This window comes from Ursus maritimus, unplaced genomic scaffold (genome assembly GCF_017311325.1).
Source record: "Ursus maritimus isolate PB19 unplaced genomic scaffold, ASM1731132v1 scaffold_6, whole genome shotgun sequence".
Classification (NCBI taxonomy): Eukaryota; Metazoa; Chordata; class Mammalia; order Carnivora; family Ursidae; genus Ursus; species Ursus maritimus.
The window spans coordinates 72,875,946-72,884,872 of record NW_024426774.1 but is presented as its reverse complement, the minus strand read 5'-3'; the positions used below and the strand labels follow the sequence as shown (position 1 = coordinate 72,884,872).

At 43.6% G+C, this 8,927-nt stretch overlaps 1 long non-coding RNA gene across 1 annotated transcript in view; it reads left to right on the top strand.

The window, feature by feature from the left end:
- The window catches only part of LOC103671218, a 33,712-nt gene extending 25,611 nt beyond the window's left edge, over positions 1 to 8,101 (top strand). Inside the window, exons 3-4 of the long non-coding RNA XR_570778.2 lie at positions 7,101 to 7,196; positions 7,352 to 8,101. This is a non-coding gene — a long non-coding RNA (uncharacterized LOC103671218). The remainder of the gene's footprint in view (positions 1 to 7,100; positions 7,197 to 7,351) is intronic.
- Positions 8,102 to 8,927: the final 826 nt, after the last annotated feature.

Sequence of the window (8,927 nt, the reverse complement as noted above, 5' to 3'; positions counted from 1 at the left end):
ACCTCAGAGGCAGCCAGGACTGGGGTGAGGGGATGGACAGGAGATGGAAGGAACAGGGCTTTGCTTTCCCTTTCAACCAGAACTGGTCCAGCTAGATTGGGTTTTGTTTTGGGGTTTGTTTTTTTTTTTAAAGATTTTATTTATTTATCTGACAGAGAGAGAGACAGCGAGAGAGGGAACACAAGCAGGGGGAGTCAGAGAGGAAGAAGCAGGCTCCCAGAGGAGCAGGGAACCCGATGCGGGGCTCAATCCCAGGACCCCGGGATCACGCCCCGAGCCGAAGGCAGACACTTAACGGCTGAGCCACCCAGGCGCCCCCCAGCTAGATTGGTTTTAAGAGTTTGGACCCCGATACCACCTTACGCCAGTTAGAATGGCAAAAATAGACAAGGCAAGAAACAATTGTTGGAGAGGATGTGGAGAAAGGGAATCCCTCCTACATTGTTGGTGGGAATGCAGGTTGGTACAGCCACTCTGGAAAACAGTGTGGAGGTCCCTTAAAAAGTTAAAAATTGAGCTACCCTATGACCCAGCCATTGCACTACTGGGTGTTTACCCCAAAGATACAGACGTAGTGAAGAGAAGGGCCATATGCACCCCAATGTTCATAGCAGAATTGTCCACAATAGCTAAATCGTGGAAGGAGCCGAGATGCCCTTCAACAGATGACTGGATTAAGAAGTTGTGGTCCATATATACAAGGGAATATTACTCAGCTATCAGAAAGAACGAATTCTCAACATTTGCTGCAACATGGACGGCACTGGAGGAGATAATGCTAAGTGAAATAAGTCAAGCAGAGAAAGACAACTATCATATGATTTCTCTCATCTATGGAACATAAGAACTAGGATGATCGGTAGGGGAAGAAAGGGATAAAAAAGGGGGGGTAATCAGAAGGGGGAATGAAACATGAGAGACTATGGACTATGAGAAACAAACTGAGGGCCTCAGAGGGAAGGGGGGTGGGGGAATGGGATAGACCGGTGATGGGTAGTAAGGAGGGCACATATTGCATGGTGCACTGGGTGTTATACACAACTAATGAATCATCGAACTTTACATCGGAAACCGGGGATGTACTGTATGGTGCCTAACATAATATAATAAAAAATCATAAAAAAAAAAAAAAGAGTTTGGACTCCACATGAGATTTCATTTTTAACAAAGGCTGCTGTTAAAGTTTGAAAATTAAAGACTTGGTTGTCACAAACCAGAGGACCTGGAATATATTGTTTTGGCCATCCATATGTTTACTTAAAAAAAAAAATCTAATTCATCAATATCGAGAGGCACTGTTTTTTTAAAAACAACCTGTAGAAAGGGGCGTGTGGGTGGCTCAGTCAGTTGGGTGGCCGACTCTTGGTTTCGACTCTGGTCATGATCTCATGGGTTGCGGGAGCAAGCCCCATGTCAGGCTCTGTGCTCAGTGGGGAGACTGCTTGAAGGTTCTCTCTCTCTGCCCCTCCCCACACTCGAAGCGCACACACACACTCTCTCTCTCTCTAAAATAAAATAAATAAATCTTAAAAACCTGTAGGAAAATGTAGTATTTGCTGATATACTGTGAGGATTCTCCATTACACGGTGCAGTGTCCCCTTTATAAGGACCCATGGAACAAAATGTTCACGTCTCAGAACCATCAGTTTCGTGCTTCTATTGAACAAATTGTTTACTTTTACTTCAGGAGTACCGTGAAACATACGTGGAATTCTGTTTTCCCTTTTTGTACTGACTGCAGGAAATCTTAGAACCAAATTTTATGTTCTCCTGTGTTTGCTTCCCTTGCTCCACACCCTTTGTTAATTTTTTGAATGTATATTTTAGTGAGGTATCTTAAGTTCATTTTCAGGTAGAGTGGAGTGTGAGTAAATGAATGAGTAAATAGGAAATTATAAGCATTTGAGTAGTAGTGGAAATTGAGGCAGTGAATGAGATCACCCAGGGAGAGTCAGCAAAACAGGAAGAGACAAGGGCCAAGGACAGAACCACTGGAATAGCAAATGTATGTGATTGGCTAAGGAAGGATACACCGGAGAACGAGAACTAGCAAAAGAGATCACTTGAAGAAAGAGGAGGTGGTCAGTGGTGTCTAAGAGTAGAAAGGGGTCCCATAAGATAAAAACTGAAAAATGGTCATTGGATTTAGCAACAAGGCAGTCAGTGGGGACCTTTGCAAGAGTTTCAGCACAGGTGTGTAGAGAGGGGCTACATGGCATGGGTTGAGGGGGAATGGGAAATGAAGTAATACAGATAGCCCTCACAAAAGGTTGGCTAAGAAAAGAATTAAGAAGGTGGCTAAACGGGGTATAAGATGGGAAGTTTATCGTAGTTTTGAAAGATAGGTAGATACAGGGGCACCCCCACCCCCACTTGTGCACTCTCTTGCTCTCTCTCTCACATAAATAAATAAATCTTAAAAAAAATAAAGAATTTGCTTACGATTCATCTAGGTTTGGGCGCACCTGGGTGGCTCAGTCCATTGAGTGTTTATCTTCAGCTCGGGTCATGATCTCAGGGTCCTGGGATGGAGCCCCACTTTGGGCTCCCTGTTCAGCGGGGAGTCTGCTTCTCCCTCTCCCTCTCCCTCTGCCTCTTGCTCCTGCTCATGCTCTCTCTCTCTTTTTCTCTCTCTCTCAAATACATATTTTTTTTAAATCCATCTAGTTTTTAAAGCTATAAGCCTTTCATCTGTGATAGCATTTATCCCTCTCTTCTTTAGGTGATCCTTGATATCTCCTATGGCATCTGTTGGCAGAAATACACTTGCCGTGGGAATGATATGGAGCCAGGAAGTAGCAGCAGTTTGTCCCTCAGCGGAGTTGGGAGCTTCACGGATCCATTTCCACCCCCCCTGCTCTTATGGGATCAGTAGTCATCAGAGACCTCCGCCTCACAGGTGTCATAGGTTGGGGCCACCAGGAAGCAGATTCCAAGGTGGGGTTTAGCAGTCAGTTTATTTATTAGGGAGTGCTCTTGGGTTTGATACCTATGAGAGGAGAAGAAATGAGGATTGGGTAAGAGAGATATTGGGCTGTGTTGCTATCCCAACAAAGGCATTAGCCAACCCCACGGGGAACTCTGGCACCAAGATGACCCTCACTTGTCCCAAATTGGGCTGGTCTTTGTACCCTGATGTTGATCAGTAATTAGATGGCAGCTTCCCTTGGAAGGAAGTGTGACCTTGTTGAGGAAGGGCAGTTTTCAAGGCTAATAGCAGAAGGCCAGATTCCAGCAGCTTTCCCAGCTGCTGGAGGAGTAAGTCCTTCCTTCCTCAAGGGGGTCTGGACAACACGTCATAGCATCCACTAGAACTCCCCAGAATTGTGGAAGTTCAGCCAACGTCAAGACTTCAGCCCAAATGGTTATTGTCCTGTTCTGTCCGTTTCCCATGACTTATCAGTCTGTACTTGCCCATCTTGGTTTATTTCACAGTATGACAAACCTTCCAGAGTAATTGAAATGCAAAGAGAAGAGGTGTTGTCTGGAAGAATAAGCCACCTGACTGGAGAGAAGAGCAAAAGAGGAAGTCATAGAATGACCCCATTGTCATGGTTGGTTGGCTTACAGTGGGATGAAATCAGAACCCCGTGATGGATCTACTTCAGGTCATTGAGAATGGCTGGTGAGCAGGTGCCATGTTAGTTGTGGATCAGATTTAAAGGTCATCCATGGTTCTCCTATCCACTGTTCATTTTAGATACACGAAGAAATCTCTGGGGGAGGGGAGGGAAGAACATGTCCTCCCACCTTGATCAGCCTTGTTCCCCCCAGCTGCTCCTCAGGACCCCACTGTCGCAACCCAGGGCCTCTAGTGCAAACCGAGAGATTAAGAATGAAGAAGGAAATATCTTTTAAAAATGAAGATAATATTCCCATTCTCTGCTCACCCTGGAGGCTTATTTTGAAAATCACAGTGATTTAACTTGTTAGCAGTTTAATTCACTTTTAAAAGATTAACCAGACTAATTATTCATCAGATTTCACCACCTTTGTCAGCCTCAATAAGGATCCTTTGTTACAATGATTAATGTGTTTTAATTGCAACTTCTCTCAGAGCAATAATTCGATCGCACAGTATTTGCCGAATCTATGGAAATCTTGGAAATGCTTTGACAGCTGAGCTATTCTTGGGAAATGAAAGTAAAGGAATATATATAACTAACAAAAGTGTTTTATAGCATATCATTAATATGGATTTTCCCTGCTCTGACAGACCTTGCTCTACTCCAGTCTGTGAAGCTGTGCACATCAATTTGCCATCCAGGAGCTCTCAGGAGGTAGAGATCAGTTAACATGGGTTACGACTTCCTCCAGGTTGATGCCCTCCAACATATGCTAGTCATGATGATAATCGCAGCAAACATACATAGGTCCCAGGGAAAGTTAACCAGCCAGCCAGTATCCATAATCATCATCCAGTTAAGAGGCTGGATCCTGCGTTGATCATTCTGTTTTCTACCAATGCTGCATCTTCATTCTTTTAACTGGTGGCTGCTGTCCAAGTTAGGGATTTTTAGAATATCAAAAAGATGTCTGTAGAAGCTAACAAAGAAAGTGTATGTGGCTAATACTAATTCTGAACTTAAAATGCATTGTAATGGTATTTTAAGCCACAGTGGTTCTAGGCCCTTTGGAGTCAGACAAATCTGGAGTTGATTCTTTACCACTTACTAGCTGTGAGAACTTGGGAGGAAATCAGCAGTATCTAGCCTCCCTGAGCCTCTGTTTCCTCTTCCCTAAAATTGGTATTATAATACCCACCTCGCAGTCAAGATGAGGCCTTACATGTAAGACCCAGTGCGCTATCTGGACTGTAATAAGCTTTCAAAGAATTGTGTCTGAAACAGCAGTAGGTCTTTCCAGTTTAAGAAAATCATATGTACATGAGCATCTCTGGGTGTTAGAGTAACCCGGAGACAAGGAGAAAAGGTGTGCTGCTGCTTTGATTTTTTGCAGACGAGAAAACTGGGCAAGGAAGTATGCTAATCTTGGTAAATATGTCCTCTGTGCTCATCAGCTAACTCCCAATTAAGCACAAAGTGCTCTAAAACCCACGGATGTCGATTCCTATTCCAGTGCTTTTTCCACTAAAACCTAGAGGCGCCAAGGCCACTGAATGAGTAGAGCAGTTGAACACAAAACGACCAATTCCTTATCTGTTGGCAAATATTAGCCCCTCTGTTGGGATATATACGTCAACAGTAGCTGACAGAGCCAGGCATTGCCTCATTTAATTGATCTAGCAAGACTAGGAGGTAAATATCCCCACCAACCCCATGTCACAGCTGAGGACACTGACCGCCTAGAGATAGGAAATAACTTACCTGACAGATTTAAACTTGGGTCTGTCCAACTCCAGCGTCTGGGTTTTAACCAACACTATTCTGCCTCCTGTAATCCCACTTTACAAAATACTATTTTTTAAAGGGAGTGTTTTGAGACTTTGAAGTCTGTATGGTAACCAATTACCTTGCTTTAAATTACTGCCTTAGGGGGCACCTGGCTGGCTCGGTTGGTAGAGCATGTGACTCTTGATCTTGGAGTTGTGAGTTCAAGCCCTACATTCAGCGCAGAGCTTACTTAGGGAAAAAAAGAGAGAAAGATTAAAAAATAAGTTACCGCCTTAGTGGGTCAGGCGCTATGACTCAAAAATGTCTTTAACTCCTGAATCAGAGGTTGGGAATGCTGTTTTCCTTCCCTTGAGGAACAGCACTGGCCACGAAAAGGGTTTATAGGATCAAATTAGAAAGCAAATTCTCCCTTGGGTGTTCCTCATGCGTGTTTACCTAGCAAAGGCACTAAAAAAAATACCATGGTTAAAAAAAAATTGTTTAATTGTGTTAAACCTGGTTCCTAAACTTACTTGACCACAGAACCCTTCCTTTTAGTTACAGTCATTAAGAACCTGTGGAAACCAACTCTGAACCACAGGAAACAAACTGAAGGTTGCTGGAGGGGAAGGGATGGGGGAATGGGGTAACCGGGTGATGTGACGAGCACCGGGTGTTATATACCACTGATGAATCACTGAACTCTACCTCTGAAACTAATAAGACACTATATGTTAATTAATTGAATTTGAATTTTAAAAAAGAACCTATGGAAACATTTAAATAATAATCACAGCCAAATTTGTGGCGCACTTAGTGTATTCCAGACTCTGAACTCAGAACCTCCCATTAATTCACTCATGATGAGTCTTCCGAAGCAGGTATTTTTAGAATACTATTATGAGGTAAATGTTTTTATGAAACAACTTTCTCACAATCACAGACTGGTCAGTGGCAGAGCCAGGACCTGAGCACAGGGTACCTCTCTCTAGAGCCCATGCTCTCTCAGCTGCCACAGGAGAGCTGATTCAGCTCTCCATACTCAAAGTTACGTATTTTTTTTTCTATTTTTAAATATGGGGTAGGTATGCTATACTAAATTGCCTTTTTTATTAAATTGACCCCACCAAGGGGAAAAAACCTGATAGAACTACCTCTTTGGTTTTTTGTTTGTTTTTTAAAGATTTTATTCATTTATTTATTTATTTGAGAAAGAGAGCATGAGCAAGAGAGCACAAGCAGGGGGAGCAGCAGAGGAGGAGGGAGAAGCAGACTCCCCACTGAGCAGGGAGCCTGACGTGGGGCTCGATCCCAGGACCCTGGGATCATGACCTGAGCCTAAGGCAGCTGCTTAACCCACTGTGCCACATCCCAGAACCACCTCTTTGAATCAGACACTCAACACCATCAAATTTCTCTATCTGATTTTCTATAACTCCATTTTTTCTCCTGTAGTGCTATTTGATTCTTAAAATACTCGATCCAGTTATAGACATCTCCTTACATTTTGTGTCAGACACAGAGGAAACATCTTATCTCTGTGTCTCTTCCCAGATAACAGTCGCTTCAGTTTTCCTCCAGGACTAATGCACCAAGATCAGACAGATGAGAGTCCTCGGAGACAGTCAGGTGATCACCCATCTGAAAGAGGAGACATGCTATTTACCCCCCAGTAAGGCAAAGGCACGAGCACTTCCTTTTCTTTTCTCTTCATTGCTTTTCCTTTCCTTACTTTTATGTTATTTTATTTGTTTTTTTGGTTTTAGATGGAGCAGTGGTTTGTGCAGTGGGACTCACTCACTTAACTGAAGATCCCCCAGTAGAGAAAAAGGACTAGGAGAAAAAGGCCACGTCACCAAAAGGTACAGAAAGCCCAAAGAAAGCCCAAGTGCTGTTCTTGCCTTTCTTCCTTTTGATCCTCTCTCCCCATAGAGTGGCTTTTTTTTTTGAAAGCATACTTTTCCAAGTTGTTACATTAACAAATTTGCACTGATTTCTTTATCCTTGTCATCTAAAGACCACCTTGTTGGCGGACGGTGAACTTTTCCTTCATGCCAGGCCTGCTGCACTGTCTAATGTCACAAGTGTCTGCTCACATTAGCTCCCGGAGACTGGAGAAGATTCCGCATGGGGCCTTTCCAGCAAGTTGATTTGACAGAATGAGTCCCCATGCTAGCTCATGGCACTTATCAGTTAGTTGGCCTTCCTTGGGGAGGAGAATTTAGAGTGCACCATATTCAGTTTCCAAATCAACGGCTGTCCCCTCAGGAAGCTGTGTGTTGCATTATTAAAAGAGACGCCTTTGACCACAGCACCATACTTAAACATTCATCCACATTAAAAAAAACAAGGTAGAGTGGGGGGACAGCAAAACGATGCCCCACCCCCTTCCCTGTGTTAACTCTTTCTCCCCAGTTTCCGGTCTCCCTCACTGAACAGTCCTGTAACCTTTATTAGTGGACATGAACGCTTATTATTTTTTTGTGAGCCTCGCCTTTATTTTAAAAGGGGTGTTTTGACATTTCTTGGAATGGCTGTGGAACCTTCCCCTAAACTGTAAGACCTTGGGGCTGAGATACCTCTATTCCCAATCTCTGCTCTTCACTGAGCTCCCATGGCAAAGTCAAAATCTAGCCACCGGAAACAGCAATGACTTTGGTTTATCTGTTACCTACCTCTCCCAGGAGTTCAAATGAAATGCAAGAATTAGTTCTGAGTTGAAAATGAACAGATCTGAAGCTCACACTTTAATTATTGTAACTTCACATATTTCTAATTTAAAAAATAAAAAATAAAGTTTATATCCAGTTTACCTTTATCTTCCCAGAGGAGGAATTGACAAGATTGGTGGAGAAAAGGAGGGATCCTTTTTAAAGCTTCATGTTGATGTAAATATGAAAATGGATTAAACTCTGCTTCCAATTTCCAAACATGTGTACTTCAATGAATATTAAATGGCAGGCCCCTATCACCATCATGACTTATTTACTCACCAGAGTTTTTATCGAAAAGGGACTGGGACTGCCTGTGGAGCGTGAAAGTCTCCTGTAATTGAGTTTAGAGTGGTAAATCCACTAAACAGGCCACGGCCCCAGAGACACCCCGAAACCCACCTGTCAGCTGGTGTTAGATCACAGCGCAAACAAGGCATGGCTGCCCGCTCCCGCTAAACACTGCTGTGGCCCAAAACAAAAAAAAAGGAGAGAGAGAGAGAGAGAGAAGTTACTCCCCAGGGGATGAGGAAGGGCTGGGGGCAAACTGTGGGGGTTGGGAGGGCAGGCGAGAAACTCTCATCTAACAGCTGCCCAATGTCAGCTGGAATCATGATCTGAAACTCAGCTCAGGAGGGGAACTGGCTAGGGCCTCGTTCGGTAAGGTGTCATTTCTTTATCCTAACGTCCATTAGGTAGGAGCGTAATCGAGTGGACAAGAAGCTTTTTCATCATGGTTGAGCCATGGACATCAGAGCTCAGAGTTTCAGTGAGAATAAAGATATAACAGGCTTAAGACTGTTGCAGAAAGGTCCGCATCTGGAATGGAGGGAAGTGTCCAGCTAAGACGCGCTGAACCAGCCAGGGATAGCAATAGGAACA